We start from the raw sequence: 15,000 nt of genomic DNA on the forward strand, positions 1-15,000 counted from the left end.
AGAGAGAGAGAGAGAGAGAGAGAGAGAGAGAGAGAGAGAGAGAGAGAGAGAGAGAGAGAGAGAGAGAGAGAGAGAGAGAGAGAGAGAGAGAGAGAGAGAGAGAGAGAGAGAGAGAGAGAGAGAGAGAGAGAGAGAGAGAGAGAGAGAGAGAGAGAGAGAGAGAGAGAGAGAGAGAGAGAGAGAGAGAGAGAGAGAGAGAGAGAGAGAGAGAGAGAGAGAGAGAGAGAGAGAGAGAGAGAGAGAGAGAGAGAGAGAGAGAGAGAGAGAGAGAGAGAGAGAGAGAGAGAGAGAGAGAGAGAGAGAGAGAGAGAGAGAGAGAGAGAGAGAGAGAGAGAGAGAGAGAGAGAGAGAGAGAGAGAGAGAGAGAGAGAGAGAGAGAGAGAGAGAGAGAGAGAGAGAGAGAGAGAGAGAGAGAGAGAGAGAGAGAGAGAGAGAGAGAGAGAGAGAGAGAGAGAGAGAGAGAGAGAGAGAGAGAGAGAGAGAGAGAGAGAGAGAGAGAGAGAGAGAGAGAGAGAGAGAGAGAGAGAGAGAGAGAGAGAGAGAGAGAGAGAGAGAGAGAGAGAGAGAGAGAGAGAGAGAGAGAGAGAGAGAGAGAGAGAGAGAGAGAGAGAGAGAGAGAGAGAGAGAGAGAGAGAGAGAGAGAGAGAGAGAGAGAGAGAGAGAGAGAGAGAGAGAGAGAGAGAGAGAGAGAGAGAGAGAGAGAGAGAGAGAGAGAGAGAGAGAGAGAGAGAGAGAGAGAGAGAGAGAGAGAGAGAGAGAGAGAGAGAGAGAGAGAGAGAGAGAGAGAGAGAGAGAGAGAGAGAGAGAGAGAGAGAGAGAGAGAGAGAGAGAGAGAGAGAGAGAGAGAGAGAGAGAGAGAGAGAGAGAGAGAGAGAGAGAGAGAGAGAGAGAGAGAGAGAGAGAGAGAGAGAGAGAGAGAGAGAGAGAGAGAGAGAGAGAGAGAGAGAGAGAGAGAGAGAGAGAGAGAGAGAGAGAGAGAGAGAGAGAGAGAGAGAGAGAGAGAGAGAGAGAGAGAGAGAGAGAGAGAGAGAGAGAGAGAGAGAGAGAGAGAGAGAGAGAGAGAGAGAGAGAGAGAGAGAGAGAGAGAGAGAGAGAGAGAGAGAGAGAGAGAGAGAGAGAGAATTACACGAGAGAGAGAGAGAGAGAGAGAGAGAGAGAGAGAGAGAGAGAGAGAGAGAGAGAGAGAGAGAGAGAGAGAGAGAGAGAGAGAGAGAGAGAGAGAGAGAGAGAGAGAGAGAGAGAGAGAGAGAGAGAGAGAGAGAGAGAGAGAGAGAGAGAGAGAGAGAGAGAGAGAGAGAGAGAGAGAGAGAGAGAGAGAGAGAGAGAGAGAGAGAGAGAGAGAGAGAGAGAGAGAGAGAGAGAGAGAGAGAGAGAGAGAGAGAGAGAGAGAGAGAGAGAGAGAGAGAGAGAGAGAGAGAGAGAGAGAGAGAGAGAGAGAGAGAGAGAGAGAGAGAGAGAGAGAGAGAGAGAGAGAGAGAGAGAGAGAGAGAGAGAGAGAGAGAGAGAGAGAGAGAGAGAGAGAGAGAGAGAGAGAGAGAGAGAGAGAGAGAGAGAGAGAGAGAGAGAGAGAGAGAGAGAGAGAGAGAGAGAGAGAGAGAGAGAGAGAGAGAGAGAGAGAGAGAGAGAGAGAGAGAGAGAGAGAGAGAGAGAGAGAGAGAGAGAGAGAGAGAGAGAGAGAGAGAGAGAGAGAGAGAGAGAGAGAGAGAGAGAGAGAGAGAGAGAGAGAGAGAGAGAGAGAGAGAGAGAGAGAGAGAGAGAGAGAGAGAGAGAGAGAGAGAGAGAGAGAGAGAGAGAGAGAGAGAGAGAGAGAGAGAGAGAGAGAGAGAGAGAGAGAGAGAGAGAGAGAGAGAGAGAGAGAGAGAGAGAGAGAGAGAGAGAGAGAGAGAGAGAGAGAGAGAGAGAGAGAGAGAGAGAGAGAGAGAGAGAGAGAGAGAGAGAGAGAGAGAGAGAGAGAGAGAGAGAGAGAGAGAGAGAGAGAGAGAGAGAGAGAGAGAGAGAGAGAGAGAGAGAGAGAGAGAGAATTACACGAGAGAGAGAGAGAGAGAGAGAGAGAGAGAGAGAGAGAGAGAGAGAGAGAGAGAGAGAGAGAGAGAGAGAGAGAGAGAGAGAGAGAGAGAGAGAGAGAGAGAGAGAGAGAGAGAGAGAGAGAGAGAGAGAGAGAGAGAGAGAGAGAGAGAGAGAGAGAGAGAGAGAGAGAGAGAGAGAGAGAGAGAGAGAGAGAGAGAGAGAGAGAGAGAGAGAGAGAGAGAGAGAGAGAGAGAGAGAGAGAGAGAGAGAGAGAGAGAGAGAGAGAGAGAGAGAGAGAGAGAGAGAGAGAGAGAGAGAGAGAGAGAGAGAGAGAGAGAGAGAGAGAGAGAGAGAGAGAGAGAGAGAGAGAGAATTACACGAGAGAGAGAGAGAGAGAGAGAGAGAGAGAGAGAGAGAGAGAGAGAGAGAGAGAGAGAGAGAGAGAGAGAGAGAGAGAGAGAGAGAGAGAGAGAGAGAGAGAGAGAGAGAGAGAGAGAGAGAGAGAGAGAGAGAGAGAGAGAGAGAGAGAGAGAGAGAGAGAGAGAGAGAGAGAGAGAGAGAGAGAGAGAGAGAGAGAGAGAGAGAGAGAGAGAGAGAGAGAGAGAGAGAGAGAGAGAGAGAGAGAGAGAGAGAGAGAGAGAGAGAGAGAGAGAGAGAGAGAGAGAGAGAGAGAGAGAGAGAGAGAGAGAGAGAGAGAGAGAGAGAGAGAGAGAGAGAGAGAGAGAGAGAGAGAGAGAGAGAGAGAGAGAGAGAGAGAGAGAGAGAGAGAGAGAGAGAGAGAGAGAGAGAGAGAGAGAATTACACGAGAGAGAGAGAGAGAGAGAGAGAGAGAGAGAGAGAGAGAGAGAGAGAGAGAGAGAGAGAGAGAGAGAGAGAGAGAGAGAGAGAGAGAGAGAGAGAGAGAGAGAGAGAGAGAGAGAGAGAGAGAGAGAGAGAGAGAGAGAGAGAGAGAGAGAGAGAGAGAGAGAGAGAGAGAGAGAGAGAGAGAGAGAGAGAGAGAGAGAGAGAGAGAGAGAGAGAGAGAGAGAGAGAGAGAGAGAGAGAGAGAGAGAGAGAGAGAGAGAGAGAGAGAGAGAGAGAGAGAGAGAGAGAGAGAGAGAGAGAGAGAGAGAGAGAGAGAGAGAGAGAGAGAGAGAGAGAGAGAGAGAGAGAGAGAGAGAGAGAGAGAGAGAGAGAGAGAGAGAGAGAGAGAGAGAGAGAGAGAGAATTACACGAGAGAGAGAGAGAGAGAGAGAGAGAGAGAGAGAGAGAGAGAGAGAGAGAGAGAGAGAGAGAGAGAGAGAGAGAGAGAGAGAGAGAGAGAATTACACGAGAGAGAGAGAGAGAGAGAGAGAGAGAGAGAGAGAGAGAGAGAGAGAGAGAGAGAGAGAGAGAGAGAGAGAGAGAGAGAGAGAGAGAGAGAGAGAGAGAGAGAGAGAGAGAGAGAGAGAGAGAGAGAGAGAGAGAGAGAGAGAGAGAGAGAGAGAGAGAGAGAGAGAGAGAGAGAGAGAGAGAGAGAGAGAGAGAGAGAGAGAGAGAGAGAGAGAGAGAGAGAGAGAGAGAGAGAGAGAGAGAGAGAGAGAGAGAGAGAGAGAGAGAGAGAGAGAAAGAGAATTACACGAGAGAGAGAGAGAGAGAGAGAGAGAGAGAGAGAGAGAGAGAGAGAGAGAGAGAGAGAGAGAGAGAGAGAGAGAGAGAGAGAGAGAGAGAGAGAGAGAGAGAGAGAGAGAGAGAGAGAGAGAGAGAGAGAGAGAGAGAGAGAGAGAGAGAGAGAGAGAAAGAGAATTACACGAGAGAGAGAGAGAGAGAGAGAGAGAGAGAGAGAGAGAGAGAGAGAGAGAGAGAGAGAGAGAGAGAGAGAGAGAGAGAGAAAGAGAAATAGTTGTTGAATTATTTTTTACTTTATACTTGTAGCACTTCTTTTCACATTTTGCGTTATCTCTCTCTCTCTCTCTCTCTCTCTCTCTCTCTCTCTCTCTCTCTCTCTCTCTCTCTCTCTCTCTCTCTCTCTCTCTCTCTCTCTCTCTCTCTCTCTCTCTCTCTCTCTCTCTCTCTGAAAAGTCTACCACCTTCTCGTCTTTTCCAGTCCCACATTCATCTTACAGTCTGCATGCTGCGCCCACTTGTTTTTCGCTTGTTGTTCACTCTTCGTCTTGCACTAGCATGCTTGAAGATCTTCGGATGTATAATGCATAGAAAGAGGACACCTTGAAAGAACATGTGTGTGTGTGTATGTGTGTGTGTGTGTGTGTGTGTGTGTGTGTGTGTGTGTGTGTGTGTGTGTGTGTGTGTGTGTGTGTGTGTGTGTGTGTGTGTGTGTGTGTGTGTGTGTGTGTGTGTGCATCTGCGTGTGAGTTTTGATTCTGCTCGTTGTCATGAATGATATTTACGTCCACACAATTATTTATGGAGCTAAGGACTACAAAACATGAAGCAAGACTGCAAGGAGCATTGCTTCGTCACTTGGTATAATAAACTGTTGTGCTCAAACGAGAGCGACTGTGGAATTCCCGTCTTGACAAATCAGGGTTGGAATACGTGAGTGAGTGTGTCAAGAGGTAAATAAGTAAACAAAGATAACGCAGATAGCAAGAGTCGTACCTGTCACTGTGGTTAAGAAGTGGTGCAATAACATCCTGTGTAGTATAAAGAAATCAAGATGTACTCGTACTTAAAAGTCATCAATGAAGAAACAGAGATGTATCCCGAAAGTAGTAAATGATAGAACAATTATGTCAGAAGGCAATGAATAGAAACTTTAAAGTAGAAGAAATGTGTTAAGAGGACAGAAATGAAAAGTTTTCTTCAAAAGAAAGTGAAAAGCAAGACAAAGAAAATCGAATATAAATTCAGGAGAGAGCCAGAAGGAAAAGGAAAGATGATAAGTTTAGTATGTAGTGAGAGGAAAATGCATTCATTCTCTCCATAATTTCTTTCTTTATCCTCAAATGTGGCAGGCTTCCCTCGGTGGCTAGTAGGGCGCAAAGAAGGTGAGACACTGACCACCATGATGCACACCGGCATGGCATGCACACCACTCGGCGTTGTTCATCATGCATTCTGGCAGCAACTCTACAGCTGCTATATATGCTTTCTTGTTGATATTTTTTCTTACAGTTTAGAAATCACCGTATGATATAATGTAGATTTACGATTGTGATACAGTGTAGGGAAAAAAAGTCTGCTTATAATGCAGCTCAATAAAAGAGAGATAAAAAAAAATTTAGTTGTAGACCAATCTAGTTTCAGAGGTGTGTTAATATTCTTTTCCAACAGTTCAACTCATGGGAATGAATAAAGACAAAACAGGAAGAGAGTTTCAGAGTTTATCAGTAAAAGGGATGAAAAGTGAAGATACTGGTAACTCTTGCGTTAGTAATATTGATAAAACAGGGGTGAAAGTAAGTAAAAAATATTTGTGCATGGAGGTCAGGGGAGAAGGTAGAGCCTTGCAGTTAGCAGGTTCAGAAGAACAGTAAGCATAGAAGTATTGGTAAAAGATAGTAAGAGAACAACATTGTAATCGTGAGTGAAAGATTCAAGACAGTTTGTTAATGGAGAGGAGTCAATGAATTAAAATAAAAGTTTTGACTTCACCTTGCTTAGGAGCGTTGTATGAGCTGAACTTCTCCTGACATGGAGACAGATGAATGGGGTTAGCAGCTGCAAGAAAAAACATTTCTTAGTGGGGATGATACAGAACATCCAACTGATGAACACGTTTTAAGTAAGAAATGAGGTATGACTTTTCCGGTTGAGATTTTTAGAAAACGATAGATTAAGTACATTCATCGTAGAAAAGGGATTAAGTGTCATTAAAGAAAGAGGGATAACTGTCAAGAGACTTGTTGAGTGGATAGATGAAGGAATTGGGTTTTGGGGTATGGAACACAAGGATCACAGTGCCCTATTCGCAAATTATAGAAGGATGGGAAATTTGTGGTTTCTCTGTGTTAACTGTTTAAATCCGGCTGGAATGTGCGTCCGATAAATGACGGTAAGAAATTCACGATAGTCACCAGCCCAAGAATGAATAGGACAAGAAATTTGACGGAGAAGATCACTTGTAAATAATAGGACGAGAGCGGGTGATAGAACACTCCCATATGGAACACCACTTTTAATAGGGTCAGAAGAACAGTAACTGTCTACCACTGGAGCGATAGGACGTTTTGAGACGTGCAGAGATACTGAAGATAGAAACCGTATGAGGGAATCTAAGAAATTCTAGATTTATGTCAAATTCTATCAAAACTTTTGACATGTAGACAACAACAAAACATTCACCGAAATCACTGAAAGGTTCAGTTAGGAAAGCTAGAAGATTGTCAGTGGATCGTTCTCCATGGGATCCACACTTCGATCAGAGTGGAGTGATCACCTATCTTTGGAACATGTAGAATTTTGCCAAACTTTCAACTAGAAGGAGAAGTGGATGTGAATAAACAGAGACGGAAAAGTTTATCCGGGCAAGGAGCGGCCACGGAAGAACAGTTACAGAGAACGAACGATAGGAGGAATTCCAGCGGTTATAACCTTTATAAGAATCACAACTAGAGAGCATATGGCGCATCATTATGAAGAATTTCAGCAGCAAATACAATGTAGCCAGGGAGTGAAGGGGAAGCAGAAATAAGCCCGGAATCATCCAGTGTGAAACTGTCAGCAAAGATCCAATACATGAATTGAGCTTTAAGAATAGATGATATACCAGTCAAAAAATTTGGATGAAACAGAGAGGAAGGGCGAAGAGGATGAATTACTGGAGATTTTTGTTTCTATTTGCCACGAAAGAATATGGCTAGATCTTAACATTTATCAATAGAAGAGTTTTTCGAAAAGTTGTAGGAATATAAAAGTCATGATCTTTAGGTGATGGAAGGCTAATGTATCGTCTCTGAGCAAATTGAGGTTAATTAAAGTTTGCCAACTTTTGGAATAGAGGAAGTATGTGAAATGTTTGCCTCCATGCCAGAGATAACCACTTCTGTTATATGCTTTGAACAGATAGATGGATCTCTCACACGGGAGCAATATTAATTCCAGGGAAAAACAGTGCTATTTCAAGTTCTTCCAGTTTGCAAACTTGTGATGCCAGCAGCATCTCTAATTACGTGGGTTCGGAGGTGGTGAATTCAATGTTGTTGCGTATGTAGATGCAACAATCAATCATGGTTTGAAATTGATGATAGAGAAAGTAAGAGGGAACAGGGAAAAGTTTGCTGTCAGTGACCTCAGACACATGGGATTTAGTGAGGGAGAGAAGGTAAGGTTTTGGGAAAGTGAGGTGATGTTCCACAGAATGGAAGATAGGTTTAAGACTACAAATGTTGTACAATTTAATGCTCGTACAGAGAAAGTCAGAGGAGGTGTCATGATACCGTATTGTTACCCGAACAACAGCCTGATCTTGGCATATTTATGATTCTCTCCTCTGGTGAGTACTAAAAGGCTATTTATTTCATTACGTACCGTAAGTACAGATTTGATGTTAAGACTGTGTAGATCTCTGCAATGTGTGTAGTGTTTTGTAATTAGTAAGATCCATTGCCATTAAGAGCAGAGACTGCAAACGTACTCTGTTGGAGATGGGCAGAGAGGACACGAGGAAGGTCTATTACTACAAGTAATGGAAGTAGTAGTAATAATAATAATAATGATAATAGAAATACGAATAATGAAAAATAGTAATAATAATAATAATAATAATAATAATAATAATAATAATAATAATAATAATAATAATAATAATAATAATTCCGTGGATCCGTTATGTGTAATGAATTCGTAGTCGGTGGCACAAGTCCACAGACACGACGGATACAACTACAGTGAAGACAAAGACAGCCCAATTTAAAGCTCTATCACACTGTGCAATGTTTCCGTGGATCTTCGGTCATCTTCATTTTTTTTTTTATGATTTTATATATTCATTTATATAATGATACTGGCCTCTTTTTAAGAACACAGCAAAGAACAAGACGAAATGAGGATTAAATATGAAAGAAAAATCATAGATTGCTGCAAGAAAGTATTTGCTTTTATTTATTTTTTTTTCTAGAATGTTTTTTTTTTTAATGTTACGTCTGCAAGCAAACACAATGTCCCAGCTTATTTTATGCGATCTTGACGTGCCTAGGAAAGCAACACCATTGCAAGCGGTGAAGCAAGCGGCTTGGCTCAGAATGCAATAAACATGATTTTTTTTTTTTTTTTTTTTTTTTTTGCGGGAGGGAGGGACGGTTACCTTCTTTTAATTTTTTCATATAACTTAAGAGTCTTTATTCATATCATAAGCTTTTTATTCCATTTCTCGTTTTTTGTTCGCGTTTTTTTTTTTTTCTTCAAGTTTCCAGTTATGCTTAGAGTGCATTACGTCTATGCACATTAAAGGAGATATTTTATAGATTTATCACATGGCCTAGTTTTTGTAACCTTTTATATGATACTATTATTATTACTGGTAATAGTAGTAGTAGCAGTAGTGGTAGTAGTTGTATCATTATTATTATTATTATTATTATTATTATTATTATTATTATTATTGTTATTATTATTATTATTATTATTATTATCATTATTATTATTATTACTATTATTAGTAGTTATGCAATGTATATATGATCGTTAGTCTTTGCTACCCTACTTGTCTTATTTTAGGTAACTTATCACAGGTAGTTTTGTAAGAACTAGCAGGACTCTTTGTTCTTCTTTTGTGTTTCTTTGTATGATTCAGCGCCACGGTATAATAAAACATTATTTCAAACGAGAACGACGTCATCAATCAAAGGAATAATTAAATGGAAAAAACGTAGGTAAAATAAAGACGGAATCAGAACTTAAATGTTATTCCTTGTTCATACTCGATGAGATAGGATGAAGATGGTGATTTTTTTTTTTATTTTATATGTAGAAGACACACTGGCCAAGGGCAACAAAAAATCCAATAAAAAAAAAAAAACACTGAGATGCCAGTCCCAGGAAAGGCTCCAAGGCGGTAGTCAAAATTTGAAGGATAAGTGTCTTGAAACCTCCCTCTTGAAGGAATTCAAGTCATAGGAAGGTGGAAATACAGAAGCAGGCAGGGAGTTCCAGAGTTTACCAGAGAAAAGGATGAATTATTGAGAATACTGGTTAACTCTTGCATTAAAGAGGTGGACAAAATAGGAGGTGAGAAAAAGAAGAAAGTCTTGTGCAGCAAGGCCGCGGGAGGAGGGGAGGTATGCAGTTAGTAAGATCAGAAGAGCAGTTAGCATGGAAATAGCTGTAGAAGACAGCTAGAGATGCAACATTGCGACGATGAGAGAGAGGCTGAAGACAGTCAGTTAAAGGAGAGAAGTTGATGAGACGAAAAGTTTTCGATTCCACACTGTCTAGAAAAGCAGTATAAGTGGAACCCTCCCAGACATGTGAAGCATACTTCATACATGGACGGATAAGGCCCTTGTACAGAGTTAGCAGCTGGCGGGAGGGGGGGGTTGAGAAAAACTGGCGGAGACGCCTCAGAACGCCTAACTTCATAGAAGCCGTTTTAGGTAGAGATGAGATGTGAAGTTTCCAGTTCAGATTATAAGTAAAGGACAGACCGAGGATGTTCGGTGTAGAAGAGGGGGACAGTTGAGTGTCATTGAAGAAGAGAGGATAGTTGTCTGGAAAGCTGTGTCGAGTTGATAGATGGAGGAATTGAGTTTTTGAGGGATTGAACAATACCAAGTTTGCTCTGCCCCAATCAGAAGTTTAAGAAAAATCAGAAGTCAGGCGTTCTGTGGTTTCCCTGTGTGAAATGTTTACTTCCTGATGGGTTGGACGTCTATGAAAAGACGTGGAAAAGTGCAGGGTGGTATCATCAGCGTAGGAGTGGATAGGATAAGAAGTCTGATTTAGAAAGTCATTAATGAATAATAAGAAGAGAGTGGGTGACAGGACAGAACCCTGAGGAACACCATTCTTAATAGATTTAGGAGAAGAACAGTGACCGTCTACCACAACAGCAATATAACAGTCAGAAAGGAAACTTGAGATGAAGTTACAGAGAGAAGGAAAGAAGCCGTTGGAGGGTAGTTTGGAAATCAAAGCTTTGTGCCAGACTCTGTCAAAACCTTTTGATATATCCAAGGCAACAGCAAAAGTTTCACCAAAATCTCTAAAAGAGGATGACCAAGACTCAGTAAGGAAAGCCAGAAGATCATCAGTAGAGCGACCTTGACGGAACCCATACTGGCGATCAGATAGAAGGTTGTGAAGTCATAGATGTTTAAGAATCTTCCTGTTGAGGATAGATTCAAAAACTTTAGATAGACAGGAAATTTAAGCAATAGGACGGTAGTCTGAGGGATTAGAACGGTCACCCTTTTTAGGAACAGGCTGAATGTAGGTAAACTTCCAGCAAAAAGGAAAAGTAGATGTTAACAGACAGAGCTGAAAGAGTTTGACTAGGCAAGGTGCAAGCACGGAGGCACAGTTTCGGAGAACAATAGGAGAGACCCCCATCAGGTCCATAAGCCTTCCGAGGGTTTAGGCAAGCAAGGGCATGGAAAACATTATTGCGAAGAATTTTAATAGGTAGCATGAAATACTCAGAGGGTGGAGGAGAGGGAGGAAGAAGCCCAGAATCGTCTAAGGTAGAGTTTTTAGCAAAGGTTTGAGCGAAGAGTTCAGCTTTAGAAATAGATGTGATAGCAGTGGTGCCATCTAGTTTAAATAAAGGAGGGAAAGAAGAAGAAAAGTTATTGGAGATATTTTTGGCTAGATGCCAGAAGTCACGAGAGAGTTAGATCTTGAAAGATTTTGACACTTTCTGTTAATGAAGGAGTTTTTGGCTAGTTGGAGAACAGACTTGGCATGGTTCCGGGCATATATATAAAGTGCATGAGATTTTGGTGATGGAAGGCTTAAGTACCTTTTGTGGACCACCTCTCTATCATGTATAGCACGAGAACAGGATGTGTTATACCAAGGTTTGGAAGGTTTAGATCGAGAAAAAGAGTGAGGAATGTACGCCTCTATGCCAGACACTATCGCCTCTGTTATGCGCTCGGCACACAAAGACGGATCTCTGACACGGAAGCAGTAGTCATTCCAAGGAAAATCAGCAAAATACTTCCTCAGGTCCCCCAAGCTAGCAGAGGCATAACGCCAGAGGCACCTTCGCTTTGGGGGGCCCTGAGGGACTGGAGCGATAGGACAAGACACAGATATGAGACTGTAATTGGAGGAGCCCAACGGAGGATGATGATGATGATGATGATGATGATGATGATGATGATGATGATAATAATAATAATAGTAATAATAATAATAGTAATAATAATAATAATAATAATAATAATAATAATAATAATAATAATAATAATAATAATATTATTATTATTATTATTATTATTATTAAGTAGCCTTTGCATCTGCTCATCTTTCTTTTATTTATTTATTTTTTCTTATATATCTGTTTTGTTCTTTCTTTACAAAAGTTATGTCATGTCCTTTTCACTTCTTCTATTACTTCCTTTTCAAATAGTAGTTTTGCTATGAACTCTTTGTCTGGAGGGTGACGATGGTAGTAGTGGTGGCGATAGTGCTGGTAAACATGTTCAGGAGGTATGCATGAAACCGTGATGGGGCAATGTGGCACGGGTAGCAGTATGATAGTAGTGGTGGTGGTGGTGGTGGTAGCACAGGAAGCGGTAGAGATGATGGTGGTGGTGGTGGTGTTGTGGTGGTGATGGCAAGTGGCATGAAATTTTTCAATGCAATATTCTCTCTCTCTCTCTCTCTCTCTCTCTCTCTCTCTCTCTCTCTCTCTCTCTCTCTCTCTCTCTCTCTCTCTCTCTCTCTCTCTCTCTCTCTCTCTCTCTCTCTCTCTCTGTCTCACACACACACACACACATAAAGAGAGAGAGAGAGAGAGAGAGAGAGAGAGAGAGAGAGAGAGTGAGAGAGTGAGAGAGAGAGAGAGAGAGAGAGAGAGAGAGAGAGAGAGAGAGAGAGAGAGACAGAGAGAGAGAGAGAGAGAGAGAGAGAGAGAAAGAGTCAATAAGCAGGAAGGATATTTTTTTCTGTCCTCACTTTTTTACTTCCTTTCCTCTCCTGTTGCCTCGTTGCTGTCACATGAATGCTCGGCTAACGCGTCAACATTCTCCACCTTTACCTTCCTAACTCAGGAAAGATCACCAAAACGGACCATTGCTATTTATCTAACCTTTGCTACTTTCTATGGCTTCTTTAAATACTAAGTAATCACGTATTCCCCCTCTCTCTCTCTCTCTCTCTCTCTCTCTCTCTCTCTCTCTCTCTCTCTCTCTCTCTCTCTCTCTCTCTCTCTCTCTCTCTCTCTCTCTCTCTCTCTGTAATATTTGTGTTGCACCTTAATTACTCAGTCAAGCCATTGTCTCGCTTATGTTTAAACTGTCCAGTATAAACTTCCTTTCTCGTCCCGTCCCGGCAAGCGAGAAGAATGGCGACGAGGGAACATATTACTACCTAACCTCTCCAGAGAGAGAGAGAGAGAGAGAGAGAGAGAGAGAGTTAAGCAGAATTTTTCTCCGTCTCTATAGGAGGAAAGTACGGATGGAGGGAGGGGAAATATTGGGAGGAAAAGAGAGAAAAAGAGAGAAAAAAAGAAAGGAAAGACAAATGAGAAGTGAACAAGAAGGGTAGCATGAGGGCGAGGGAGGAGGGGGACAGGACGGAGGGATGTTGGAAGGGGGGAAAGGAAGAGGAAAAAGATGATGGAGTGAGGGAAAAATGCAGTCTTTTTTTTTTTTTTTTGTGTGTGTGTGTGTGTGTGTGAGAGAGAGAGAGAGAGAGAGAGAGAGAGAGAGAGAGAGAGAGAGAGAGAGAGAGAGAGAGAGAGAGAGAGAGAGAGAGAGAGAGAGAGAGAGAGAGAGAGAGAGAGAGAGAGAGAGAGAGAGAGAGAGAGAGAATTCAGGTAGTCTTGGAAATGTTCGTGGGTAAGGTCAATATTGAGAGTAAAATAGGCACTGTGGTTGACACGCAATTGAGTTATGGTGAGAGTGGTACTGATGAGGTGCTTGATGTGCCAGAGATGTTGCAAGGGTGAAGTTGGGATAGGAGAAAATATATTGACAACAGATTATCATTTATGTGTAATTGACCGAAAAAGAGTTGAATATACTCTCGAATGCGTTGCATCCACATGTGGTTTTGTAATCATGGAATTAAGTGGTAGTTTTATTGGTATGTAATATGCTGAGCGCGAAGTCACAACACCTGTGCTCGAGAGAGAGAGAGAGAGAGAGAGAGAGAGAGAGAGAGAGAGAGAGAGAGAGAGAGAGAGAGAGAGAGAGAGAGAGGGAGGGAGGGAGAGAGAGAGAGAGAGAGAGAGAGAGAGAGAGAGAGAGAGAGAGAGAGAGAGAGAGAGAGAGTGTGTGTATGTGTGTGTGTGTGTGTGTGTGTGTGTGTGTGTGTGTGTGAGTGTGTGTGTGTATGTGTGTGTGTGTGTGTATGTATCCAGCCATTAGCAATAATAATCTTCACATTTTACCTTCTATACATCGCTTCTTCTAACCAGTTTACTATTTTATTGAACTAAAAATTAATTAATCTTACCTGTACATTTTTCTGCACTTTTTTTTATATATCCTTTTTGGGATTATTACTATTTTCTTTACTTCACACTAGTCTATCTCTGTCTTCCACTTCCTCCTTCGCTTGATTTTTCCCCCTGTCTGTTCTCCAATTCTTTTTTTTTTTTGCTTTCCATGTTTCGTTTCCTAATTTTCCCTTTGTTTATCATTTCCCGTCCTCCTTCATGCTCTTTCTGCCTTACTTTCGCAATATCCCGAACATGAGGGCCAAAAGGTGCACCAAGGTGCAAGGACAGGTGTGCCGACAGGTGTGGTGTGTGCTCTGAACTAGACTCATGTCATATAATTGGTTTCCTCATTATTGTGTATAAATGTTTCATGATAATTACTCGGTTTCTCTCTATAGTCAAAGTTGTCATCATGTTTTATGTTAGGGGTTTCTTGTACGTAATGTTATTGTATTTATTTCCTTATCAAGCATTGTATTATTGATGGTCGTCACTGACAGCAGCAGACTGTGGCAGTATGTGATCAACATTCATCAGAGACCACAACAATCCTCTCCTTATTAGAGAGATAATCTTTACCTTTTGACATGTATTGTTTCACACCTCACCACACATCACAACACATTATTTTACGATCACAAGTCATCACCATCATATCACCACAAACACACACACACACACACACACACACACACACACACACACACACACACACACACACACACACACACACACACACACACACACACACACACACACCACTAACCTGCGCCACGCATAGGACCAAGGCTATTAACATATCAGAATCGTAAATAAAGCAAAACCTTCAATTAAGAAGATATTACTTGAGTGAAGCGGTGTGCAGCTGTGGGCCCTTTCCACCCTGGAGGGAAGTTGGAATGGCGGGGGAGGTGAAGAGTCGTGCTATTAAGGGATCTGTCTGTATGTGCGTGCGTGTATATGTGTGTGTGTGTGTGTGTGTGTGTGTGTGTGTGTGTGTGTGTGTGTGTGTGTGTGTGTGTGTGTGTGTGTGTGTGTTATCATTATTTAGGTATGCTGATTCTTAAGTAAGAAAACTGTTTTCTTCGACTTTACTGTACAGTTCACACATTTTGCGGCGACATGGTGACACAATGGACTGTGTGTGCTTGGCGTGGCGAGCGAAGGGAGGTAATTATGATGACTACCCCTACCACCTACGTACATTTACCTGATCCCACAACTGTCATTTAGTGAAAGTGCCATGTCAATACTGGTATCAAAGGTATTAATCAAATCTCAGAATCCACTTGTTAATAAGTTGATTAGTATGGCTGTACATGAAGTCTATTCCATATTGAGTGGGAATGAAAACATTCAATAGCAAAATACAATATGAACACAAAGGAAGAGTGGATGTGGCGGACAAGAAGCCAGGACCGGTGTGAAAAGGCCAGAGTACCCTTCCAAAGCAAAGCACTGCA

This window comes from Scylla paramamosain, chromosome 4 (assembly GCF_035594125.1).
Source record: "Scylla paramamosain isolate STU-SP2022 chromosome 4, ASM3559412v1, whole genome shotgun sequence".
In the NCBI taxonomy this organism is placed as follows: domain Eukaryota; kingdom Metazoa; phylum Arthropoda; class Malacostraca; order Decapoda; family Portunidae; genus Scylla; species Scylla paramamosain.